The 11954-nt window shown below is 44.6% G+C and overlaps 1 pseudogene; it reads left to right on the forward strand.

Moving 5' to 3' along the window:
• The first annotated feature begins 754 nt into the window (after positions 1-754).
• Positions 755-2300, forward strand: LOC144784540 (upstream stimulatory factor 1 pseudogene; annotated as a pseudogene).
• Positions 2301-11954: the final 9654 nt, after the last annotated feature.

The following is an 11954-nucleotide window of genomic DNA, read 5'->3' on the forward strand; positions in this document are numbered from 1 at the left end:
AAACAAATAGTCATCCTTGTAAGGGACTCTGCTTCCATCAAAAGAGGACTCTTTGCCCTTTTTGACTAGACCTAGGATACCACACACACATACCATATACCTATTTCAACATTCTAGGAATAACCTAATGCATTGATGGAAAGGGAACACAGACATGCAGGGTAGGTTTAGAAACAGACACACCAACCTGTCATGCCTCTAAATGTACATGAAGATTTGTGACTTAAGACAAAATAATATTCACACATGTGGTGAGACTATGATGTGTTTACATAGTACATCATGATGTCTGAATATCACAACTTACATTGGAATGCTGGTGCCTGGGTTGCCACAGTCTTGACTTGGAACCAAGGCTTTGAGGCAGCAGTCTCTGGTTACGTGTGGTCCTTAATTACAGAATACATGCATACCATTAACAAAGTTCATAATGAATTACACACATACTCAATCCATAACCATGAGTTATTAAATGTTACTCTATCCAGTAATGTTGTGTTAGGTAGAGTGCTGGAACACCAGCTTTGTGTGCCACTTTCTTGGCTTTGGTAACTAACTTGGGGTGTCTAACTCTTGTCTAGCATGCAGTGACTATAGGGCCTGTAGTGTTGTGTGAGTTAGCAATGACTGAACCCTTTTGGCTCCAGATGGACTCCGTAGACCTGTGATGTATGTGTTTGAGTGTAGCAAAGTGAATGCCAGTTTAGAATGCTGAGTTTGCAAATACACACAGAAGAATACAAATGTGAGTCAGTTTGAAACCAGCTTGCTGAATACTACCCTTCGCGTATTAATGTAACAACTCGGAAGCAAAGTAGAAATCAATTGGATGGACGAGGTTTTTTCTTGAGAGACAGAAGGAATTGCTTTAGAGTTCAAACTCATTGAAACACCATTCTGGGGATGCTCCTGGTCTGATGTGACACACAGGAATTATGAAGGGACAACAGAAAGTGGTGGAGACTGAAGACGGAAACCTGCAACTCCAAGAAGTGGCGACTGGTGAAGATCCAACGAGTGTTGCCATTGCCAGTTTCCAGTCTGCAACCACTTTCTCAGACCCTAACATCAAGTATGTCTTCAGAACTGAGAATGGCGGGGCACAGGTGATGTATCGTGTAATACAGGTAGCTGATGGCCAGCTGGATGGACAGACTGAGGGCACGAATGCCATCAGTGGGTTCCCTGGTGCACAGGCCATGACACAGGCTGTTGCCCAGGGAGCCTTTTCTGCTGATGATGGAGTTGAATCTGAAAACCCCGGCCAAGAGACCCACTACACATATTTCCCCAGTACTGCAGTGGCAGACACTAGCACCTCTCTAGGACCTGGGGCAACCTCTACCACGATAGTCACAACACAGAATTCTGATGCCTTGCTGGCGCAAGGCACAGCCACAGGCCCAGGACAATTTTTTGTCATGATGTCCCCACAAGAAGTTTAACAGACTGGACCTCAACGATCTATCGCACCCAGAACCCACCCATACTCGCCGAAATCTGATGGCCCACGTACAACAAGAGATGAAAAACGTCGGGCTCAGCACAATGAAGTGGAGCGTCGGCGCCGGGACAAGATTAATAACTGGATCGTTCAGCTTTCCAAAATTATTCCAGACTGCTCCATGGAAAACACCAAACCGGGGCAGGGACCTCTTTCCCAAAGTCTGGCAGACATCTCCCAAAACCTCAACGACGTAGGGTCTGCAGAGTCTGACTCAAACTCCTCCCAGTCGAGTAAGGGTGAAATCCTGTCAAAAGCCTGCGATTACATCCAAGAGTTAAGACAAGGTAATCTTCAACTTTCTGAGGAGCTGCAAGGCCTTACTCATCTCCAGATGGATAATGAGGTTCTGCGACAGCAGGTGGAAGAACTTCAGAACAAGAATCGTCTCCTACATGCACAGCTCTGCCAACATGGATTGGAAGTCATTATTAAGAGTGTTCACTGATGACTGGAAAAACGGATTTTAGGAACAAGAAGAGATACCCGGAATGGGCAAAAATATGGGAAAGTCCTTTCAAGGAAATGGCATCACAGGATACTACTGTTGGGAGTTCTTGTGAGGAAATATGGACCTGAAAATGAAAGCTGCGAGTTTTTACAGCTATTTTCTCTTTTTGTTTTTATTAATTTTGTAACTTTTTCTCCTGAAGGTGGGTAACTGTTGCTGTGCTGATTTAGAGATACAGTCCTAACACTATCAGGAAATTGCTGCTTCGGATTCTGTTTCCTTGGTATTGCCTCACCCGAGCCCTCCCTTCAGCACATTTTTTTTTTCTTCAGTTTCTGCATTTAGTTGATGATTTATAAACAGATGTCATTGAATGGCAATCACGAGAAATGGAACTGGATTAATTTAAAAGTCTTCGCTTGAAAGTATTATATTTCTATAACTTAATGTAATTAAAAATATTGTGACACATTGCCAGATTGTGCTAGAACGGAACTCTAAAGAAACCGGGCTTTTTATGTTCTTTGTGTTCTAATACACATAAAACCACTGTATGTTCTTTAAAAAAAAAAAAACAGAAGAATGCAAATGTGTAATACGAAGCTCTGTTTTTGGCAAAGTCTATGGCTGGCATTCAGGCTAGGCAGGAAGCAACAACTGGTGATAAGGTAGGGGATAAGTAACCCAAGTTCTACAGTGCTCTCCCAGAGAGTTTGCTGTGGTCTGAGCAAACTACTCATGTGTGCCATGTGGGCCTCCATCTATATACATGATCAACACTTGGTGTACGTGTAGTCAAAGAGCAACTCCAGCCGATGTGAAGCATTTGAAGATTACGAAAGTTTGCTGTAAAGTCTACACATTGCTAGCCAAGAACCTGCTGGTAAGACCGTAAAGAGAGGTACCCTGCTACTACACAATATAGAGCTATACATCATACGGAGTGATAATGCTAAAGGCAGATACAACCAGGTTTTGAAACAGCTGCAAATAGCGACCATAAAGAGAGGTACCCTGCTACTACACAACATATAGCTATACATCATATGGAGTAATAATGCTAAAGGCAGCTACAACCAGGTTTTGAAACAGCTGCAAATAGCGACAGCAAATTGCAAGATAATGCTGCAACAGGAACTGCTGCAAGGCAGAGATCAACCAGGAGTCAGAAAGTGCAAAGCGAAGTCTCAGCACAAAGTGATTCAGATACAAAAAATTGTCATTTGCTTATGGGAAGCGATCAAAGACAGCCATCATATCACAGCACTGGGTGAAGTGGCCCAAGAAGAAGTGCCCAGGGTTGTGCTTACAGAACCATCCATTCCCGAAGTGGCACACAATCAATGCTTCTGAGTGGGGCTCAGAACAACTCCATAGGTCTTCAAAGATTTAAAAAATGCTGACAGCAGTGATTGGAATAGTAAAAGGTTGTTTTTCCAATGGAGACCAACAAAGAGGTCAAGTTTCCATTCATTATCAAAGATCGTTCAAAGGCCAGTATGTCGCAAGGCCTAATCGATGTTTGCATAAACAAGATCACCAAACAGCATCGGAGAGAATGCTACCCTCAATACCAGGAAGTTCCACACAGGTCTATAATGCTGTTGCCTCCCTGAAACCACCACCACTATTCGATACAGTGAAAGAGCTGAATATTGGCGACAGATGGACTTCTTGGATAGAGACATTTAATGATTTCATCGAGACACTAGAAGAAACAGATATCAAGATTATCAAATACCTTAAAAATATTGCTGGTGAAGGTGTAAAAGAAGCCATAAAGAAAATGTCATGAGCTGAGGAAGTTACATACCGTCAGATTAATGGTGCCTTGATTCTTAAGTTCAATTCAATGCCGATCGTAGTTTATGAAAGGTACATTTTCAGTCCAGAACAAGTGAAAGTTGGTGAAACCATCAATAAATTTATGGAGAGACTGAATACGCTCATCAAAAACTCAAAATTCAAAGAATTTAAGGATGAGGAAGCAATAAATCTCAGAATTATTGTCAGATGCCTGTCACATTCATTCAGATGACGTATGCTGGAGAAATTGTTAGTGCAGAGTGAATTCTCATGCCTGCTAGAGCTGAAGAGCATTCCGATTGACACGCTGCTGACATGGAGGCTGGAGGTGCCCAGAGTGAGTCAATCATGAACATGAAAAGTAATCAGAAGCACAAGGCTCAAGGACACAAAATGATGTTATGTTATGTTATGTTATGTTAACAGTTTGTGTAAGCGCAACAGCTGCCCCAGCAAAGAGGCGTCCCGGCGCTGAGGATTAACAAGTGCCATACCAATATAGGTCAAAAGAGCTGGGGCAGGCAGTCCTAAAGAGGGGGGAACAGATGGGTCTTAACGGCTTTCCGGAAGGCAGACAGGTTCTCCATAGAGCGAATGTTCATGGGTAGGGAGTTCCAGAGCTTAGCTCCTAACACCCTGAAGGAGCGACCGCCATGGAAAAACAAGTTGTGCTTTAGGTGTGGATTTTCGTTTCTACACTAAGGTAATTGTCCCACTATTGGGCAGATATGCAAAGGCTGTGAGAAGGTGAACCAGTTTGTAATGGTTTGTAAGGCAAAGAAAAAAGTGCATCAGAGTGCAAAGACAAAATGGCTCCTGAATGCTCAAGAAGCGACGTTCAACAAACACGCACAAGGTCGACCGACAACACAAGTTGAGGCAAATCGACACCAAACAAAGTTGATCATCATCTAAATCATCATCAAAAAGTTATTCTGTAGCAATATCAAGTTAAAGTGAAGAAGATGGTTGTGCAATGTTGAAACATGTGCATGTTGGACTGGTTGCATGTGAAGAAGAATACCAGTCAAAGAAAACTCAACATGAAAAAGTACCAAAATAAATCAAATATTGTCCAAAGATTACGCTGTAAATAAATGATTGTTCAATACTTTCATTATTGGCAGCAGTACATCGATAAATTATGCCTAATGAGGATACAATGAATTGTATGCCCTACCACGACGTACACCTTCGAAAACTAAAGTGTATACATGGGCTGCATCCACTCCATTGAACATTCAAGGTTCATTCATCGAATGGTGAAACACAAGAAAACAACAGTACAAGCATGTAGTCCTGGCCCTCTTTGTTTAGATGTTACAGGACAGTCCCAATAACATCTTCTGAAACATCTGTCTGCAAAAAGATTTCCTCACTGAAGTCAGATACCTTAAGTACTGAACACATGGCTTCCTTCAGGGTGTCAAAGACTTCTGGCACAACTCTCATGTTTATCTTCTTGGGCTGCTTGTTGGAACTCAGCTCAGTCAAGAGGGGCAACAATAGTGCCATATACCTTGAAAAACCTCCTGCCCTATATGGTACTTACTGGACTTGATAGTCAGGCATGCTTTTTGCAGGGCCTGAAGTATTTATTTTTGGTGGTACAGTGGGTCATTCCAGCTTGAGCTGAAGACAGCAATCTCATCCAGGTAGGCTAAACTGAAGTTTTCCAGCCCAGCTAAGACCACGTTCATCAGCCTCTGGAAGGTGGCAGGTGTGTTCTTAAACCCAATGTGCATAACTCTAAAATGAAAATGCTCCTCTGGTATTGAGAAGGCTGACACCTCCTTCACTCTTTTGGTCAGGGCCATCTGCCAGGGCCCTGATGTCGAAATAAAGGTGCTGAGGAACTTGGGAGCCTCTAACCGGTTAATGAGCTCATTAGCTCTATGTATGAGAGAAGCATCAGTCTTGGAGACTGAATTGAGGCCCCTGTAGTCCACACCTTTGGTATCAACACCACTGGGCTCGACCAGGGACTAGAGGAGGGCTCAGTTAGCCCCAGCATCTTGAAATTGTCACCCTTGATGCTGGCTCTAATCTTATCAGACAATCTGTAAATGTTTTGACAGGCATGCTGGCCCCTGCATCAATTTCATGGATACATCAGTCTTCGAGCTCAGGTGTAATAGAGAAAAGAAATGAGAACTGCCCCAGTTACTGGTGACAGTCCCTCTGCTGCTCTGTGGTCAGTGTAGTGGAGAGGACAGCCCTTCCACTGACCCATCCTGCTCATTGTAGGGTAGTAGGTCTAGGAAGGGTTCACTCTCCTACTCATCGCCATCTGTCACCATGTACATTGTCACTTCAGACCTCTTAAAGTGGGGTTTCAATCAATTGACTTGCAAGGACCCTTTAAGGGTTCATAGGTGTCTGGAGGTCGACTAGGTAAATGGCCTAACTCTGTGTCCCCTTTATCTTGTAGGGTCTTGTCCACTGTTCCTGAAACCATAACCCACATTTTTTTGGCCCACTTGGCATGCTACTAGAATGGCCTTCTCTAGTCATACTACTGTATCATCATTTCCTGGCTGACCTCTGACTTTTCGATGACATTATGAAGTACCTCATCTGAGCTTCGAGGGATAACATGACACTTATAACATCTTGTGGGGTTTTCTTGGGAGCTTAGTCCCCCTCCCCCCCTTCACAAGACTGAGAGGTTCTCTAACAGGATGGCCAAACTGAAGATCAAGGGGCCTGAAGCAACTCCTTTCTGGGGTATTTTCCTTTAGACAAAGAGAAGGCTTGGCAACACAACACCCCATTTCTGTCTCAGGGGCTCTGACAAACCCATAATCATGCTGAACCGCTTAGCAAGCCCATTTCTTTGGGGGTGGTATGGTGTGGAGCTCTTGAAGGTGACACTATGGCTTTCATATGGTGAGGCAAAAAGTTGGTTCCCCTACTAAACACAACCTCCTGTGGAAAAAGCTCAACATCTGTGCCCTGGCCATCACAGGTGTAATAATTGTTCTTACAGTTTTGAGCTTGGGGTACCCTGAGGCCTGGTCTGCTAACCAGATAAGTATGTAGCCAAGACTATCTTGGGGTCCATAGGGCCAACAATATCAAAACCTTCCTTCTCAAAGGGAGTTCCCACAACAAGGGACGGTTGAATCCTTACGCTTTACCCCTGAATAACCACTAGCAGATAACACAGAACGTACAAAGTGTAATCCTCAATGGAGGCCAATAAAAGTAGGTGTCCAGACTGCCAAGGGTTTTGGCCTTCCCCAAAATATTCTGCCAGGGGATGCCATGAACTCCAGAAGGAAGGCCCTATTGCATTGGGGGATCACCAAACACTCTGGTTGACTCAAGTTCAGGAACATTAGGCTAATTAAACAGGAGACCATTCTCCAAATAAATGTGGTGATTACTAGAGGTATTACCATTTTTTTGGGACTCCACCTCTCACCATCACCCTCGATAGTCAGGGACACCTTCTATAGCCTTTCAGAATTCTGCCTGAGATGATCCATCTGCAGCTTGCCACAGGACTAGCTCTGGCAGGTCTCCAAGGACAGCAATGCCTTTTCCCGTAGGTTCCAGGACCCCTCATGCCTAGGCTCACAACTAAGCTCAGCTTCTTCCTCCCAGACTGTTAGAAATTCCAGGGAGGGTCTCCGACTCCCTCTATCCCTCCTCTTTGTAGTAGGCACCTGGGCTACTGTTTCAGGGTCCAAGTCCTTCTGAAACACCTGGTAGAATGCCATACACCATGTGGTCATAAATGCCCACTCAGACAAACCCAGCATCTCCAGGCCTGACCTCCACTTCCTTCCAGATAGTGTACTCTGGATCATTCCCTAGCAGACCACCTGCGGGAATGGATGGACTCACAGCAAAGAACCTGAGATACCATCCCACTCCAGCGGAACCAAAGCCACTGGAGATATATTGCAGGGGTCTAACTCAAAAGCATGACAAAACAGTTGACCCAGAGTGAACACTTCGGCATGATAAGCTGCAATGAACACCAGTAATGCATCAACGCAGTAATCCCACACACAATTGCAAAACATAGAATGATTTAAGGACCATCAGAATAGGAAATATACATGACATATTCAGCTACCAAACAATGGGATGAGTCACAACAAAAATGCAGCACAAGTAAAAGTTAGTGAAGAGTTTACAACAACATTTTGGTCATCTCCAGCTATACACCTTTATCCTAGTACAGTATATTATGTACATAAATGTCATTTGAAAATATATATTTACCCATGTCCATTTGGGAATTCATGACATTTTCACCTTCTTGTATTTCAGATGGCTTGAAGAGGCAAATGCATCTGCTTTCTCAAGGGTCACCATTGAGGAGCAATCACTTCCAAACATGGTCCACATACCTTAATCTTGTTTAATCTTTTGAAATTATTTGTGCTGTAAGTGCCCGTATCTCCTGCTATTTTTCAACTTCATGCGGTCTTCGGTTAACATGTTTCTTTTTCAGTTTAACATGTAGGGCTGTATATGTCTAATCTGGATTATGGGGTTGATTATGAGTGGAGGGAGTTGTAATCTGGGTGGGATACCATTCTGTCCAATGAGAAATGGGCCAGTATTTTCACAGGTGGATTTCCTGGCTATGAAAAACATGACCCTATTTGTACCGTTATTCAAAATGTGGCCAGTAAACTCACAGGGCCTCATAACTTGTGCCACCAGAGCATTACTTCAGGATTCCTAACGTATCTGTCAATCCTTGCGACACTGAGTGCCATACAGTAAATATGGTGAATCCGTGGTCCTGCAAGGAGGGCGCACTGAAAAGTGTTACATCGCTGTTTTACCGCAGCGATGCAACACTTTTCTTAAATGAGGCCCATAGAATTCTGCAGTATGTACAAAGAGCATGTTGTTCTTTTTGGATTTGTCTCCCTACGTGGGATGGGTATGCCCAGGCGTAGGTTCTGTGCTCACCATGCCACCAGAGTCAAGCTATCCAGGGTAATGAGGGGTGATACATTTAAACCGGTCCAAGGATGCTTGTTTTTGATCTGGGGAGGATCTCACCAGGCAGTTCAGTCTGGACTGTTCAGATGGGGAGCAGGGTCAAGACTGACTTGCATATGACTGAATCCAAAGTGGAATGGCGTGGTAAGCAAAAACACAATGGCTGTAGGTCCAGATATCTATACTGGGGTGAGTATTTTGTTCAGCATTACATCCATCATTTTGGCCTGTGGAATCCTGACCATCCTATCCATGACCAAGAGGGGCATTATGTACCAGAACATGAACACATGCTCTAGTCTCACAAGTATTCTGCCCATGTTGAGACTTTATTGTGCAACCACGGCTGAATATCCTGATACCGTAAGCTTTACAGCTCCCGTTTTACACTCATCTTAGGCCAGGCTGGAACCTCACATCTATAGGACTACCCAAGTGGGTTAAACTCGACTTGCTCCTGTTGGTGAGTAAATCAGATACCTGCCCAGATCTTTTTAGCTTCTGAAGGAGGAGCTGAACATATTTCTCAGTGTTCCTCTAATAGGGTGTCTTTTGCATGTAACAAAACAATGTATATCCTGTTACCCATTGCTGTTCTTGGTGCTTCTGCCCAGGATAATCCCAAATTACTCTTGATAGACCAGTTTGCCCACAACTCTCAATGCTCTCTTTGCCAATGTTTTGTTCAGTATCTTTGAATCCCTTTGCAACCTTTACGGTTGGCGATAAACAGAAACCTCTGCTGGGACACAATCTACTTTTGGAATCAGTGTGATCAATGCTTTCCTAATAGTGGGTGGTAGGCAGCCATCTCTTAGCTCCTCCTTGTATACTTTAATAAGTTTGCCCACTAATATTCCAGGCGTCACCTGGTACACATCTATTGGGATTGCATCAGCACACATACTGTTTAATCTACCATGAAGTGCTACAAAGACCTTGTCCTTTATAAGTGGGGCTTGTAATCCATCATGCTCTTCATCCATCAATGTATGCTTCCTTCCTGTATCCAAGTGGTCTAATGTTTGCTGTCTGTTCTTGGATTGGGGCTGTTTCTAACCTTCTGATAGTTATTCTTTACAGATTTCATTTATCCTCAGCTGGGTAATTAAGTTAGGCTTGGCCTTGTTCATCAGCTACATATCATGGGAGTAAGGCTTCTCTATTTTGCGTGCATGCAGGTATGCAACACATCTTCTTCCCTTCCCTGTAGACCCTTTATCTGCATTTTGTATGCAGGTGTTTGTCTAGTTTAAGTTGAGTCTCCTCTATTTTTCTTCTTACCTCCATTAGTCTCCGTAGTTTGTCTGAAGCCTTCAGGACCTCTTGCTTCAGGCCAGGAGTAGTGCACCTTTGCCTTGAGTGTATGCTCAATCTTTATTTTATTACCATATATATGTGCTATACAGTCCCCTCTAACGCTCACCTTAAAAGCCTACTATTCAACACCCCCTGCTGATTACTAATTATGTCCAAAGAACTGATGTATAAACTCATGCATCTGATCTGAAAAAGATTAGTCTGTTAAAGCCTAGATTTTGGGCCTGGTTCATGAAGGTAAAGTTACACCTTTGTGTAGGTTTACGTTGTTATTGAAATGTACAAACTCCTATTCAAGAGTAAATGTACAACTGCAAAGTGACTGGTCGATAGGTCAAGTTCGGCAGAATCTCATGCGGAGTGTAGTGGAAGGAGCTCCGGGGCACTGGAAAAGCAGCTGGGGTTGCTTGTGCCACTGACTGGCCCCAAAGGTGTGCTGCTCCCCCTCCCCCCATGGTAAAGGTATTGTTGTCTTCATAGCCCCCATGTCACCTCCCTGCCATAGGGAAGTGGGCTCAGGGGGGGTGCCACTCCGCAGAGGGTCACCAATGTGGCTTGCGGCTGTTTGCAGATTCCGCTTATGTTATCACTTCTGTTACTGATGCTACAGCTTCCTGCTAGCTGCCACTGCTTGCTGTACCGAGCATAGAGGCCAGTGCATGAAAGAAAATGATAGGAGAAGTCAAGATGAGGAAACAATGTAAGTGATGAGGATTACTTAGCTCCGGGCCACTCCCTCGTCTGACTTTTTCTCCTTCTGGATACATCATCCATCTGTGTACAGGCTCTGCTGGTTGCAGATTCACTGACACAACACAGCACGCTGTCTGTGTTGCCAGCAGCAGCAATCAGCAGTGAGTTAGTTTGCCTGTACTTACGCACCTGCATGCTGGGGTACCTGTGAGTGGAGGAGAATCAACTCCTGAGGTTAGGGTAGAGCCCAGCAGCTCACCACTTCTAGGGGAGTCCACCAGGATCACCACTGGTTTGTCACCACAGGACCGCCGCAGAGGCCTGATCTTTCTAGGAATGGATTAACCCTGGGTGTAGTTTGTGTAGTAGCGCTACACGTAGCTACACAAAGTTCACTTTGAACTAAGCGAGCTGCGCGTAGCTATGCGAACTGCGTAGTGTGATAGGGAAAATGCTGTTCGCACTGATTGTACAGTGCCGGATGCTTGTCCACACTGTGCAATCACTGCAAACGGCATCTTGCACAGTGCAAGCGGTCGTTTTCTGCTGCTCTAGTAGATTTGTACTCGAGCGGCAGCTTTCTCAACGCGGAATGGTAGCTTCTTATCGCGAGCGGTCGCGAGCATACGCGACCACTAAAAATGAGAAACATGACCTCCCCGCGTTGAGAATCTCATTGGGAGGTTTATTTTCCACACTCGCGATTGGCAATTTGATGTTGCTGATCGCGAACGAGGAAAAAGTCTCGCCAGGATGTTGATTTTGCTCGCTTGCGGTCGCCAACTTAATGTTGAGGACCGCGAGGAAGCAAAAAATGCCTGCTACGCAATGTGTTTTTGCACAGTGCTACGTGCAATTCGCGTAGCGCGTAGTACCGCAAACTACAAACGCCCGCGAGCGTTGCGTAGTACTACGCTCAGGGTGAGAATAGATCAGTCTGTAGCGTAGTGCAGTGCCCGCATCGCCAGAAGCTCATTGGTAGCCATGCATGTCTTTTGAAACTCCAAAAGAAGTAAGTGACTCACCCACTGTTCGCGGTACAAAAGGGGGTGGTGATGGACGGAGCATCTGAACCAATCAAACACTCACACCCAGTCAAAAGATCTGTGTTTAATCCACCCCAGTTCAGACATGGCTATATGCAAAGCAGTCTGACCCTGTGCCTCATGGAAACAGTCCGGCCCGAACTGCCAAGCCATGCCTTCCCTG

The sequence above is a fragment of the Lissotriton helveticus genome, chromosome 10, assembly GCF_964261635.1.
Source record: "Lissotriton helveticus chromosome 10, aLisHel1.1, whole genome shotgun sequence".
Classification (NCBI taxonomy): domain Eukaryota; kingdom Metazoa; phylum Chordata; class Amphibia; order Caudata; family Salamandridae; genus Lissotriton; species Lissotriton helveticus.